We start from the raw sequence: 9,845 nt of genomic DNA, 5'->3' as shown, positions 1-9,845 counted from the left end.
CCCATCCCCCCCCCCCCCCCAGCTTTGTTGTGGGAGGTGCAGGAGGCTTTCGGGTGACTACACTGTGAATATACTGACCGGAAACTCAGCTATGACTTGAAACTGGCCTTTCTGAGTACTGGCCCCTCGCAATAGATGATCACATTTTGAGACCGTTTCAAATGTTTGCCCTCACTTGAGGTACTTGCATCCTAGCCAAGTTTTCTTCCAGGCTCTGCCTCTTGCTGAGAGCAAGCTGATAAACCAGTTTCCTTATCTAGAAAATAAGGATAATGCTCTCTTCCCATTCCAAAGGGACTTTGAGATTGAGAACTGCAGGGTGCTACAAGTGCTGTAAATTAAATCCTCGCTTTGACAGGTGGAGTGTTTCAGGGAAACACTAAGGACTAGGTCCTTTTCAATAGCTTTCAAAGGGCAGTGTTTTGAACTGGCTTTTTTCTCCCCCACCACCTTAGCTATCTCCAGTTTTGTTCAGGTGAATTTTACTTTAATCTTAATAGCTAGCCCGAAGCCTACATTCTTTCTTATCGCAGTCATCTGAAAGCTGATAGCTTCAATGGAATGGTCTATTTTATTTCATTTTTTAAACTGAAATGAATGTTTAGATCTCAAGCTGTGTTGCTACAATCATGGAAAGTGCCCCGGCAAACAGAATTTTACACCTGTGAAATGATAGTTTCCAGCTTTTCTCTCGCAATGATTTCAACCTATTTATTGGGTTCATCACCCTTCCTTTGCCTTAAACTATGGCTCTACTAAAATTTAAGTTACAAAACAGATCTAAGATACTGTAGCTGGATGCCATCATGGTAGCTGTATTTGCACTGCAATATTGTTTCATTTACTGAGCCCGGTGTGCGATAGTTGCACTTTCTCTCAGGGTACTGTTTTATTCGGACACTGTGCTCTCAAACATAACCTTTAACAAAAACTACTGATTTAAAGTTATTTTCAGAGCTAGCCCCGTTCATGCTGCCTCTCTAGAAAAGCCACATCTTTTATTTGAAAACACCTCTAGCTGTTCCCCAGAATTGTTCACTTGTCAAGTTTCCTTTTTGAAAAGGCCTTTGCTTTCCTGCGAGTCAGGCTGCTTCAAACTGCTCCATGACATGAGCTCGCGGATCATTGCTGAGGGGGGTTTCATTCCACTCACTTAGGAAACCTGAACCTTTCTATAAACACTTCCTTCCATTAATCCATCAGTGCCGGCCGGAGCGATGGAACGGCTGAAACAGCTCGTGCTCTGAAGGACTGGGAACCGACAGGAGCAGTGGTGTGACTGATGCCCCTGTGCTGTGCAGCCACATCTGTGTCGCTAAACATGCAATTAATCCTTAATACATCACGGACAGCTAAGCCCGCAATTCATGCAGGCGGCCTGTCCCCCCGGCTCTTCTCTCCACTCACCACCCATCCTTGCTAGTGGATGAGAAACTGCATTTAGGTGTGATAGCTACTTTTTTGTCCATATGTGGAAAAACTTAAATAGACCTTTTTTTTTTTTTTTTTTTTTGGTTCAAGAGACATTCATATCTGAAAGGAAATGTCTCTGTTTCCACCAGAAACCACTAAAGCTGAATGCTTTTATTTCAGTATTTCCTATTAGGTACTTCTGGATTTAAAGTCACTTACACAAAACTATCCAAATCCTGGGATTTAAGTTGATTTTTTAAATTTGAGATTGTAGGTGAAATTTGACGCTGGTGTAAAGTAGAAGCAACTGCTATTCACTTTTAAGCAGATGTGACTCGCATCAAGACTGAATTTGGTCACAGTGGAAACAATTTGGAGAATTTCAAGTAGTGATAGCGTCTGGCCTTCTGGAATAAAAATCTCTATCACCGTTCTGATAACAAATTAGCAGTTACTTTCATAATGGAGTACAACTTAAAAAATCTCTGTGAAGCTGTCTGGAAAAAAGGAGGAAAAATAAGCCTTTACTAACCTTTGCTAATCGCTGCAAAATGATTTGTCTGGCTAATGTTTAAGTCCACTTTCAGTTAACATTTTTTTAAGCTTAAGGAAAGTTTCCTTCACACCTTTGGCTCTTGTCTATGCAGCGTTTTTGGTTCACAAGACCTTGGCAAGTAATAGTTATCATTGATCAATATCCCTGTAAGTTTACACCATATACTACATTTTCATGAAAAATATATAAACACTGGTTCTTAAGTTTCAGAGACATTTGTGTTACTTTCTAGAAGAAAGTATTCTTATTTCAGGCAAGTTAAACAGGAGGCTTTAACAGTTCTAGAATTCATGAATAGCAGCAACTGAATGTTTGTCTCTGCAGAAAAAAGTGCTTTTATAATACGTCAGTGTTTGTTTGGGGTTTTGGTGGAATACCCACACCAGTGATTTAATGGTTTTGTCTAAGTACTTCACCCGCAACCAATAGCTTTGCATGCAAGTAAAAAACCACACATCTCTCTGTTCACCAACTGGCAACAGGAAACATTATTTATAATTTCACATGGGTTTAGAAACCAAATTACTAGCTTGTGTCTTAAATAGTCTTTTTCTTCTGCATCTCATTCTCACTTCCTTCCAGACCTTACAGGTACTTTGTATACACCCTGCTCTCCATACCTGCTTTCTACTCCTGTAATTTTTTAAAACGATTAATCCAGCTGAAAGAAATTTAGTCTGTTGCTTGGAGAGGAAAAGACGACACTGAATCTTTCAGCACTATGACTGTTCATTGAGATAGACTATTGCCAAGCCTGTTCTGTATAAACCAGGATAATTGTTTCATGCCAACATGAGTGTGTGGTTTTGGCAGCTACAACGCTGCACAGGATAATATAGGATTGGGAGAATAAATACAGTGCATGGCAAGTTCCCAAATGCCCCACTTAGAACTGACACATTTTGACTAAAATGATGCCCAAACTGTAAAACTAAAATACGTACGTCAGAGTTTAACGCTGCTCAGACAACCCGTTTGCACTGCAGTCAGAGGAGGACGGGGAGGGTTTTGACACTGTTTAAACCCAAGGTCCAAGGTTGCCTGGTTCAGGTGGCCGAGCATTGCTTGTCTCAAAACTAGATCAGTGGAAGTAAGGCACAGCACTTTCTCCTAATCCAGGTAAAGACCGGGCTCAAGCACAGCATTACCACAGCTGCAGCCAAATAGGATACGACTGAATGATGCACAGTGAGATCAGACAGGCCCAAACAGGGTCACAAGTGCGTACTCCTCTACATCGCTTGCTCCATTCTGTACAGCCAGCCTAATCATGCCAGGAAACTATGGGATGGTGATAAATGAGAATATGGATAAAAAGCAGGAATAAGCAGGGCCTAGAGCACGTTTTTAAATAACACTTGTAAATTGGGGGTGATCACTTATCCATATTAGTCAGGAAATCCTGCTAGCAACAACTTGTTCATTTTGGCTGCCCCAGCTGTGTCACGACTTGGGTTGGTTATACGCAACTCTTTGCTTAAGCATGTTACTCTTACAAATACAGGTGGAAAATCAGTGTGTGCTGCCTAGACGAATAGTCTATATGAGTAGGCTTTGGCTGCACAGGTCTTGGAAATTAACTCCATCATGTGGCCACCAATGTAGCCATGAACCTTACTATTAACACCAGGATCCCAAAGACCAGGATGACAACTAGAAAGAAAAAAAAAAAAGAGGCCCAGTTCTCCCCTACCTCAGCTTTACTGGAGGAATTGGCAATTCTAGCGTTGTTCTCAAATCAATCTGCAGGAAGGCAATGCTGTTCTCAGGGCAGGCAAGGAGTAAGATTATTCCCAATGATGTGCTGTCCTTTTCCTCAGGCTAACATACAGAGGGGCTTCAGAAAAAGCTTGTGGTGAATGGGGGATTCTGACAGGCATTGTAGCAGAAGAAAAATATGTTATCTGGCTCAGATGGACACAAAAGGGTGTTCCAGCAAGTAGGCACTAATCTAGGATTTGGAAGACAAATGCTTGATTACCTGCACTGTCACAGATGGTGGACAGATCACTTACAGCCAGACTTTCAGCAGTATTCAGGCAGCTAAAGATGCAGGCAAGTACATGGAAAGCATTTTTCATAAAAGCTTAAATTCCCAGGTGCGTGTCTTTGTAATTGACTAGAAAATCTCACCTCTGTCTAATTTCTTGTCTATAAAATTGGAACAGTGGCATTTCCCTATATTATAGAAGTGTTGTGAGAATAAATACTTTCAAAACCAGAAGAAATTAAATACAATTATAATAGGGTTTATATAAATACCTCTGTCAGATCTTTGTCCCATAGTCTGGGGACAAGTTTGCAAGTAGGTCCCATTCTAGACAACGCCAAATTAAGACTACCAGCTAGAATAAATTACTTGCATGTTTTCCAATATCTTATCTAAAACTAGGCAGGTTGAGCACATGCTTTCACAGGAGTATTACTCTAGCCAGGGCTCAAATATAAGGTGTAAGAGGGTATAAGGACGCAAGCTAGGTAATTAGAAAATTACACTGAACTGGGCATGCATGAAAATCAACAGCTGTTGACTACAGTCAAACAAAATGGACTTGTGTTACCCTGGTGCTTACGCATAGCAGAGATAAGGATTTGGGCCAATCTGTGCTGGAGCTATAGTGTGCTTAGCTCTTCCAGTACTCCTCAATCTCTCATTTTCTATATGCTATAAACACAGTTGTTATCAACAGACTCTGTGACACCTCTGCTGTCCCTCTTTAAATCATTACAGTTCACTTCAGCTTGTTGCAAGCAGGATCTAAACTATAGTAAGTCATAGGCCTAAAGCAGAGTTGTCCAAGGTTTCGTCCAAGCCCTTAGCAGTGAGAACCCACCTTCCCTGCCATGTTTTCACTTCGTCACTTAGTTCCTCAACAGTTTTTTCTGTTACCAGGACCTCCAACAGTTTTCTCTTTACTGACGATGGCCAAGTAGAAGGATTAGTTGGCTGTTTGGACATTTTCCTGCCTCAACAACAGGGAACAGCATGAGACTACTACTTTCACCAGTGAAATACGGAGGCATCTAAGCTGACTGGGGAAAACGTTTGTGTGTTGCCCTGTGCCAGCCTTTCCTGTGGGAGACTTCTGCACCCGTTCACCTTCATCACACATAAGTTTTTTGTTGCTAAATAAACTAAACAAACCAAAAAGGATTCCTAAATGCATCAAAGCATGCTCTAAGTTATAAATTCCCCCCTCAAACAAACAAAAACATAACTTAAGAGTTTTTATGGAAGACAGTCAAAGGGAGCTACTTCCAAAAATATTTACCTAAAGCATGAATCAGATCAGTTGCCTGACATGGCTTCCTTCCACAAATTTTCCATGCAGGGGGTGTGTGTATATGTGTGCACGCGTATGTGCACATGTGTAGCGTGAGTGCATGCTAGTTACAACTATAGGTAAATCTCTCATCAAAAACCTAGTGAAGAGAGAAAATCAAAAGGCCCTTGCCCAATGCAGCTGTCTGCTAATTAAACACTGGTGTTAATTGAAATAGTGTGCTTGGACCCTGTTCCCTGTGTTTGTTGTGGTGCCTGCATGAGCTCTGGATCACTCAGAACTTTCACGTTCTCACAGAAAATGAAACTGTCTATAAAAGGAATGAAAGGCTGTGATATGTATATATATCTATAGGGCTATTTTTAAAGAAAAAAAGATTTTTTGTGTGAGCTAGTTCAAAGCCAGCTTTGATTATCTAAAGCAAAAGTCAGTCTTTAGAAAGAATAAAAAACTAAACGTAAAGATGGGATCTTTTTTATTTAATCCATGATGAAAAGAGCATTTCTTATTTGTAATGCTCTTGCCTCTCAATTCTTTTTTTTTTTTTTTTAATTAACGGCAAAACGTAAAAGTTTCAGGCAGCATTTCCCGTCCTTACTTTACGAGATGTGCAAAGCAGCATTCCATTAGGGCCAACAGCCAGTAAAAAGGATGTCATTTGACACCCTTACACAACTATGCATACCAGGCTGGAACCGAGCGGGATTATGTGAGTGGATAGAAAGCCCTTCCAGAGAGAGGATTTACTCACACAGTTTTTCTTTACACATTCTGCTCTCTGAAGATAGTAAATCAGCTATTGGATTTGCAGAAACAACTCTCATGACGGCTAAAGAATTCAGGCACAAAGTAAATGAAGGCAAAGATCTGGCCTCTCTAAAGCAGCTCGTAGCGACCACGGGAAGAGACCAAACTGCACCCGTGTCCGAAGGGGCTAAACAGTGCTTGTGCCTGAACCATATTCCTCTTCTAAGGCAGGGGCAGGAGGTGGGCTGGGTTTCCAGAGCCCAGGCCAAATCCCCCAGCAACTTTCTGCTTTTATGGTAGGCTAAACCAAAGTCCTGGATGTGAATGTTATAAGATTTAAAAGACGGTACTTTACAGTTACTGTGAGCCAGAAACTGTCTTTTCTGGTAAGAATTCCCTTATCTGGAAAGATGAATTAATCAGTGGATAGTTTTGCTTTGTTATGAAGGCACAGGGCTTTGTATCACTGCCCACAGACGGAGATCTCGTTTTCTGTCTTTGAGATTCCTTAAGGTTTTTGCCATTTGACTAACAGAGTCAACATTAACTAACAGAGTTAACACTTTAACTCCACATCTCTCATTTTCCTCAAGTAAAGATCTTACAGCACTGAATTCTGAATTAAACCTTAATCAAAACTTCTCAACACGAGAACTGAAAATAAACGTTTCTCAGAAAACAATCTTGAGAGACTCAGTAATTTCACTTAAAGGACTCTTCCATTTTGCTATCGATTGTCATTAAAACTAGCTTTGTTAATAACGTGTCCTTTGGTCAGCATTTCACCGTTGCCCTCAGACTTAATACATTACTCGAACACAGACATTAAAGGTGTAGTAACAAGTTATATACATAAAAATAAGCCTGTGAAGGACTGTGTCATGGAGTAAAGATCTTACAGCACTGAATTCTGAATTAAACCTTAATCAAAACTTCTCAACACGAGAACTGAAAATTCTCAGATCTCAGAAAACAATCTTGAGAGACTCAGTAATTTCACTTAAAGGACTCTTGCTATCGATTATCGATTGTCATTAAAACTAGCTTTGTTAATAACGTGTCCTTTGGTCAGCATTTCACCGTTGCCCTCAGACTTAATACATTACTCGAACACAGACATTAAAGGTGTAGTAACAAGTTATATACATAAAAATAAGCCTGTGAAGGACTGTGTCATGATAACCATTATTTTGACAAGCTCCACCTCTCAGCATCATCCCTGGCTGCATCTTATTTAGCTGGTAAAGTTCTTTGTACCAATACCAGCCTATTTTATTTGTCCTTAAATGAAATTCTGCACAGACAATGACATTTTTATTAGTAAATGAGAAGCAGTGTGTGCCAGCAGACAGGGCACCAGACTAGGGGTCAGGAGACTGTCATACTTTTCCCAAACTTGCCCATGGTCTGCAAATTCTTCCAATCATCCTTACCTCCATTTCTTTTTCGGCCCTTCTCTAAATAGGATCATGCTCTTTGGGACAAAAAATGTCTCTATTGTCCCTACGTACATGTTGGTACTGTTCCCATCTTGCTGGAGCCCTGATCTTGATGGGGGCCTCTCAAGATTCGGCACAATGCAAGAGGTTCCAATTAAAAATAATTGATCATTAAGAGGCAGAGAATGGTAAAGAGCGAGCTGGTGCTTTACTTTCTATGGGGAAATAGTCAAACACTAGTGGCAAAGTACAGACATGTGTGATGACACCGAATCTTCCCAAAGAAATGAAAGTGGGAAGTGTCACTCATCACCTTTTGGGCTTTTGTGTAACATGCGTAAGGAATGTTCCCTTCTCTGAAGAGTCTCTGTGGACTCTTCAGATGATGGGATTTACTGTCACATGCCCTCTTCTGCCTGTCTTTTTTTGGTTGTTGTACAAAGTGTTGCCATGTGGGGTCTGTGTGATAGCACATTCTGCAAAATATCTCCAGCTGAGTGGAATTGGTGCTGGCCAGTCAGATTGTTTGTTGGCTGACTATTCCCTAAAAATGAAAACCAGACACTGAGGAAACTATCTTGTTCATAAAAGGAAAATATTTATCTGCAATGAAAAAAAACCCACAACCCCAAAACAAAATAACTGGCTGGATATTTCATTAAATGATCACTAGTGAAGTGATTAAATAATTAAGCAGCAGAGCAAGGAGGAAGCCCACTACTTCCCCACACACCTCCAAAATATGGATTTGAATTAAGCAAAACAATTTTCCAGTTCACTCTGAACTGCTTCAACTGAAGAAGAAAACAAAGGGGAAAATGCCTGAATATTTTGTTTAAATGCTTCCTAAATGAAGCAACTCCCATTTTGAATTTGAAATGCACCCAAAATGAATGAAAAACATTAAGCAACCTTATAAGGTTCAGCTGGAGTTAAGGGGCAGACTGGATGGACCAAGGCTACGACAGACAGGTGAAGGCAGGTAGCTTGGCTTTGGAACCACAGGGAGTTCGAGAGACACAGGAGTCAGTTTTGCCTACAGCTTGCCCCGTATCACTGAGAAAGTCTAACCCATTTCACCTGCACCACGTAGACCTGGTAATAAGGGATACAAGGCAGCAAATGCAACATTTTGCTTAATGAGATTAGAAATGGCATATAGGGAAAAGTGTTTGTGGAGAGCAGAGAAAGAGGAGAGCAATAAAAACAGTTGAGACTGAGACAGAAGAGGCATATGGGCACAGCTACAGCTACATGTACGTTTGCTTTTCTTGGGTTTCAGGCTGGCTGGAAAGAAAACAACTCTGGTGTGAAGCCATGCTTCTGTGCCTGCTCAGCCTAATGCTCATGCTAACTGGCCCTGCCTGCCGGCTAATGTGATGGGCTGGCTTGCAGACTAGTCTGGCTTGTAGCCAGCCATCCCAGAGCCCATGCAAGGCAAACGTGTGACTGCCTGCCCCCGTATAGGCAGGTGTTACTCTGGGATTCCTCACGCTGCCTTTTTAACAGGACTGGCCTCCAAACATAGCAAAGTACTGCCTCTGTCACCTGTTAAGTGTGGTGAAGTGCCCAGGCTGTGAAGGAGCACTTAGTCATACATAGCTGCAGTAGCATCTCCAGGGCAAACTAATTGCTGACTATAAACTGCTGCAATCAACGTGAATGTTCAGCAAACGATATTCCTCCCATAAATTTTCAAAAGTAAGAAGTTTACTGACAAAGAAATTCATGAAGGTTGCCAGGAGCATAGAGTGCCTTTCTAGAATGCCAGTCCTAGCTCTTCCCTTGGAAACCAGTAAATAAAGAGTTAAGGTATGAGCAAACACAACCTTAACTGTGCTGTTTGAGCGATGCCCCAATATGGCCATAACACACAGAGCCTGTGCTATCTCAAAGACAGAGTGCAAACATTTGGGGAATAGGGCACATGACCACAGGACAGAGTCTAAAGCCTTCTTTTTGCAAGGGAAAACCGGTCTGTACCGAAGCCGCAGGGACTGGGGGCAGGGGGAGTGCCGACACCAACCTTACCGGAGAGACAGCTGGTCTCTTCCTCAGGACTAACACCTACTCACTTTACAACCCCTGTCCTTGCAGACTGCCACAGGACTCCTCGCTCCACCCTCCAGCACTGAGCCCACAGACCATCCTGCTGGCACCCTTGCGCACTTCTGGCATTTCCCCTGGGGAGGAAGAGCTCTAGGCACCGTTATTACCACAATTTACAAAGTCAACACCAAAAGGAGAGACACTACTGAACCACCCACATGAACAGAGGAGGCAGGGAAAGAGGCAAGCCACCTTCCAGAGGGACAAGGCCTTTCTCATGTCAAAGCCCAGCAGTTCTCTTGTGTCACAGCCACAAAGCAGCCAAGCGCTCCAGCTCTGTGAGCTGGAGCAGGGCAG

This window comes from Aptenodytes forsteri, unplaced genomic scaffold, assembly GCF_000699145.1.
Source record: "Aptenodytes forsteri isolate BGI_AS27 unplaced genomic scaffold, ASM69914v1 Scaffold183, whole genome shotgun sequence".
Classification (NCBI taxonomy): Eukaryota; Metazoa; Chordata; class Aves; order Sphenisciformes; family Spheniscidae; genus Aptenodytes; species Aptenodytes forsteri.
The sequence above is the reverse complement of the archived record's forward strand: the minus strand, read 5'-3'. Positions refer to the sequence as shown.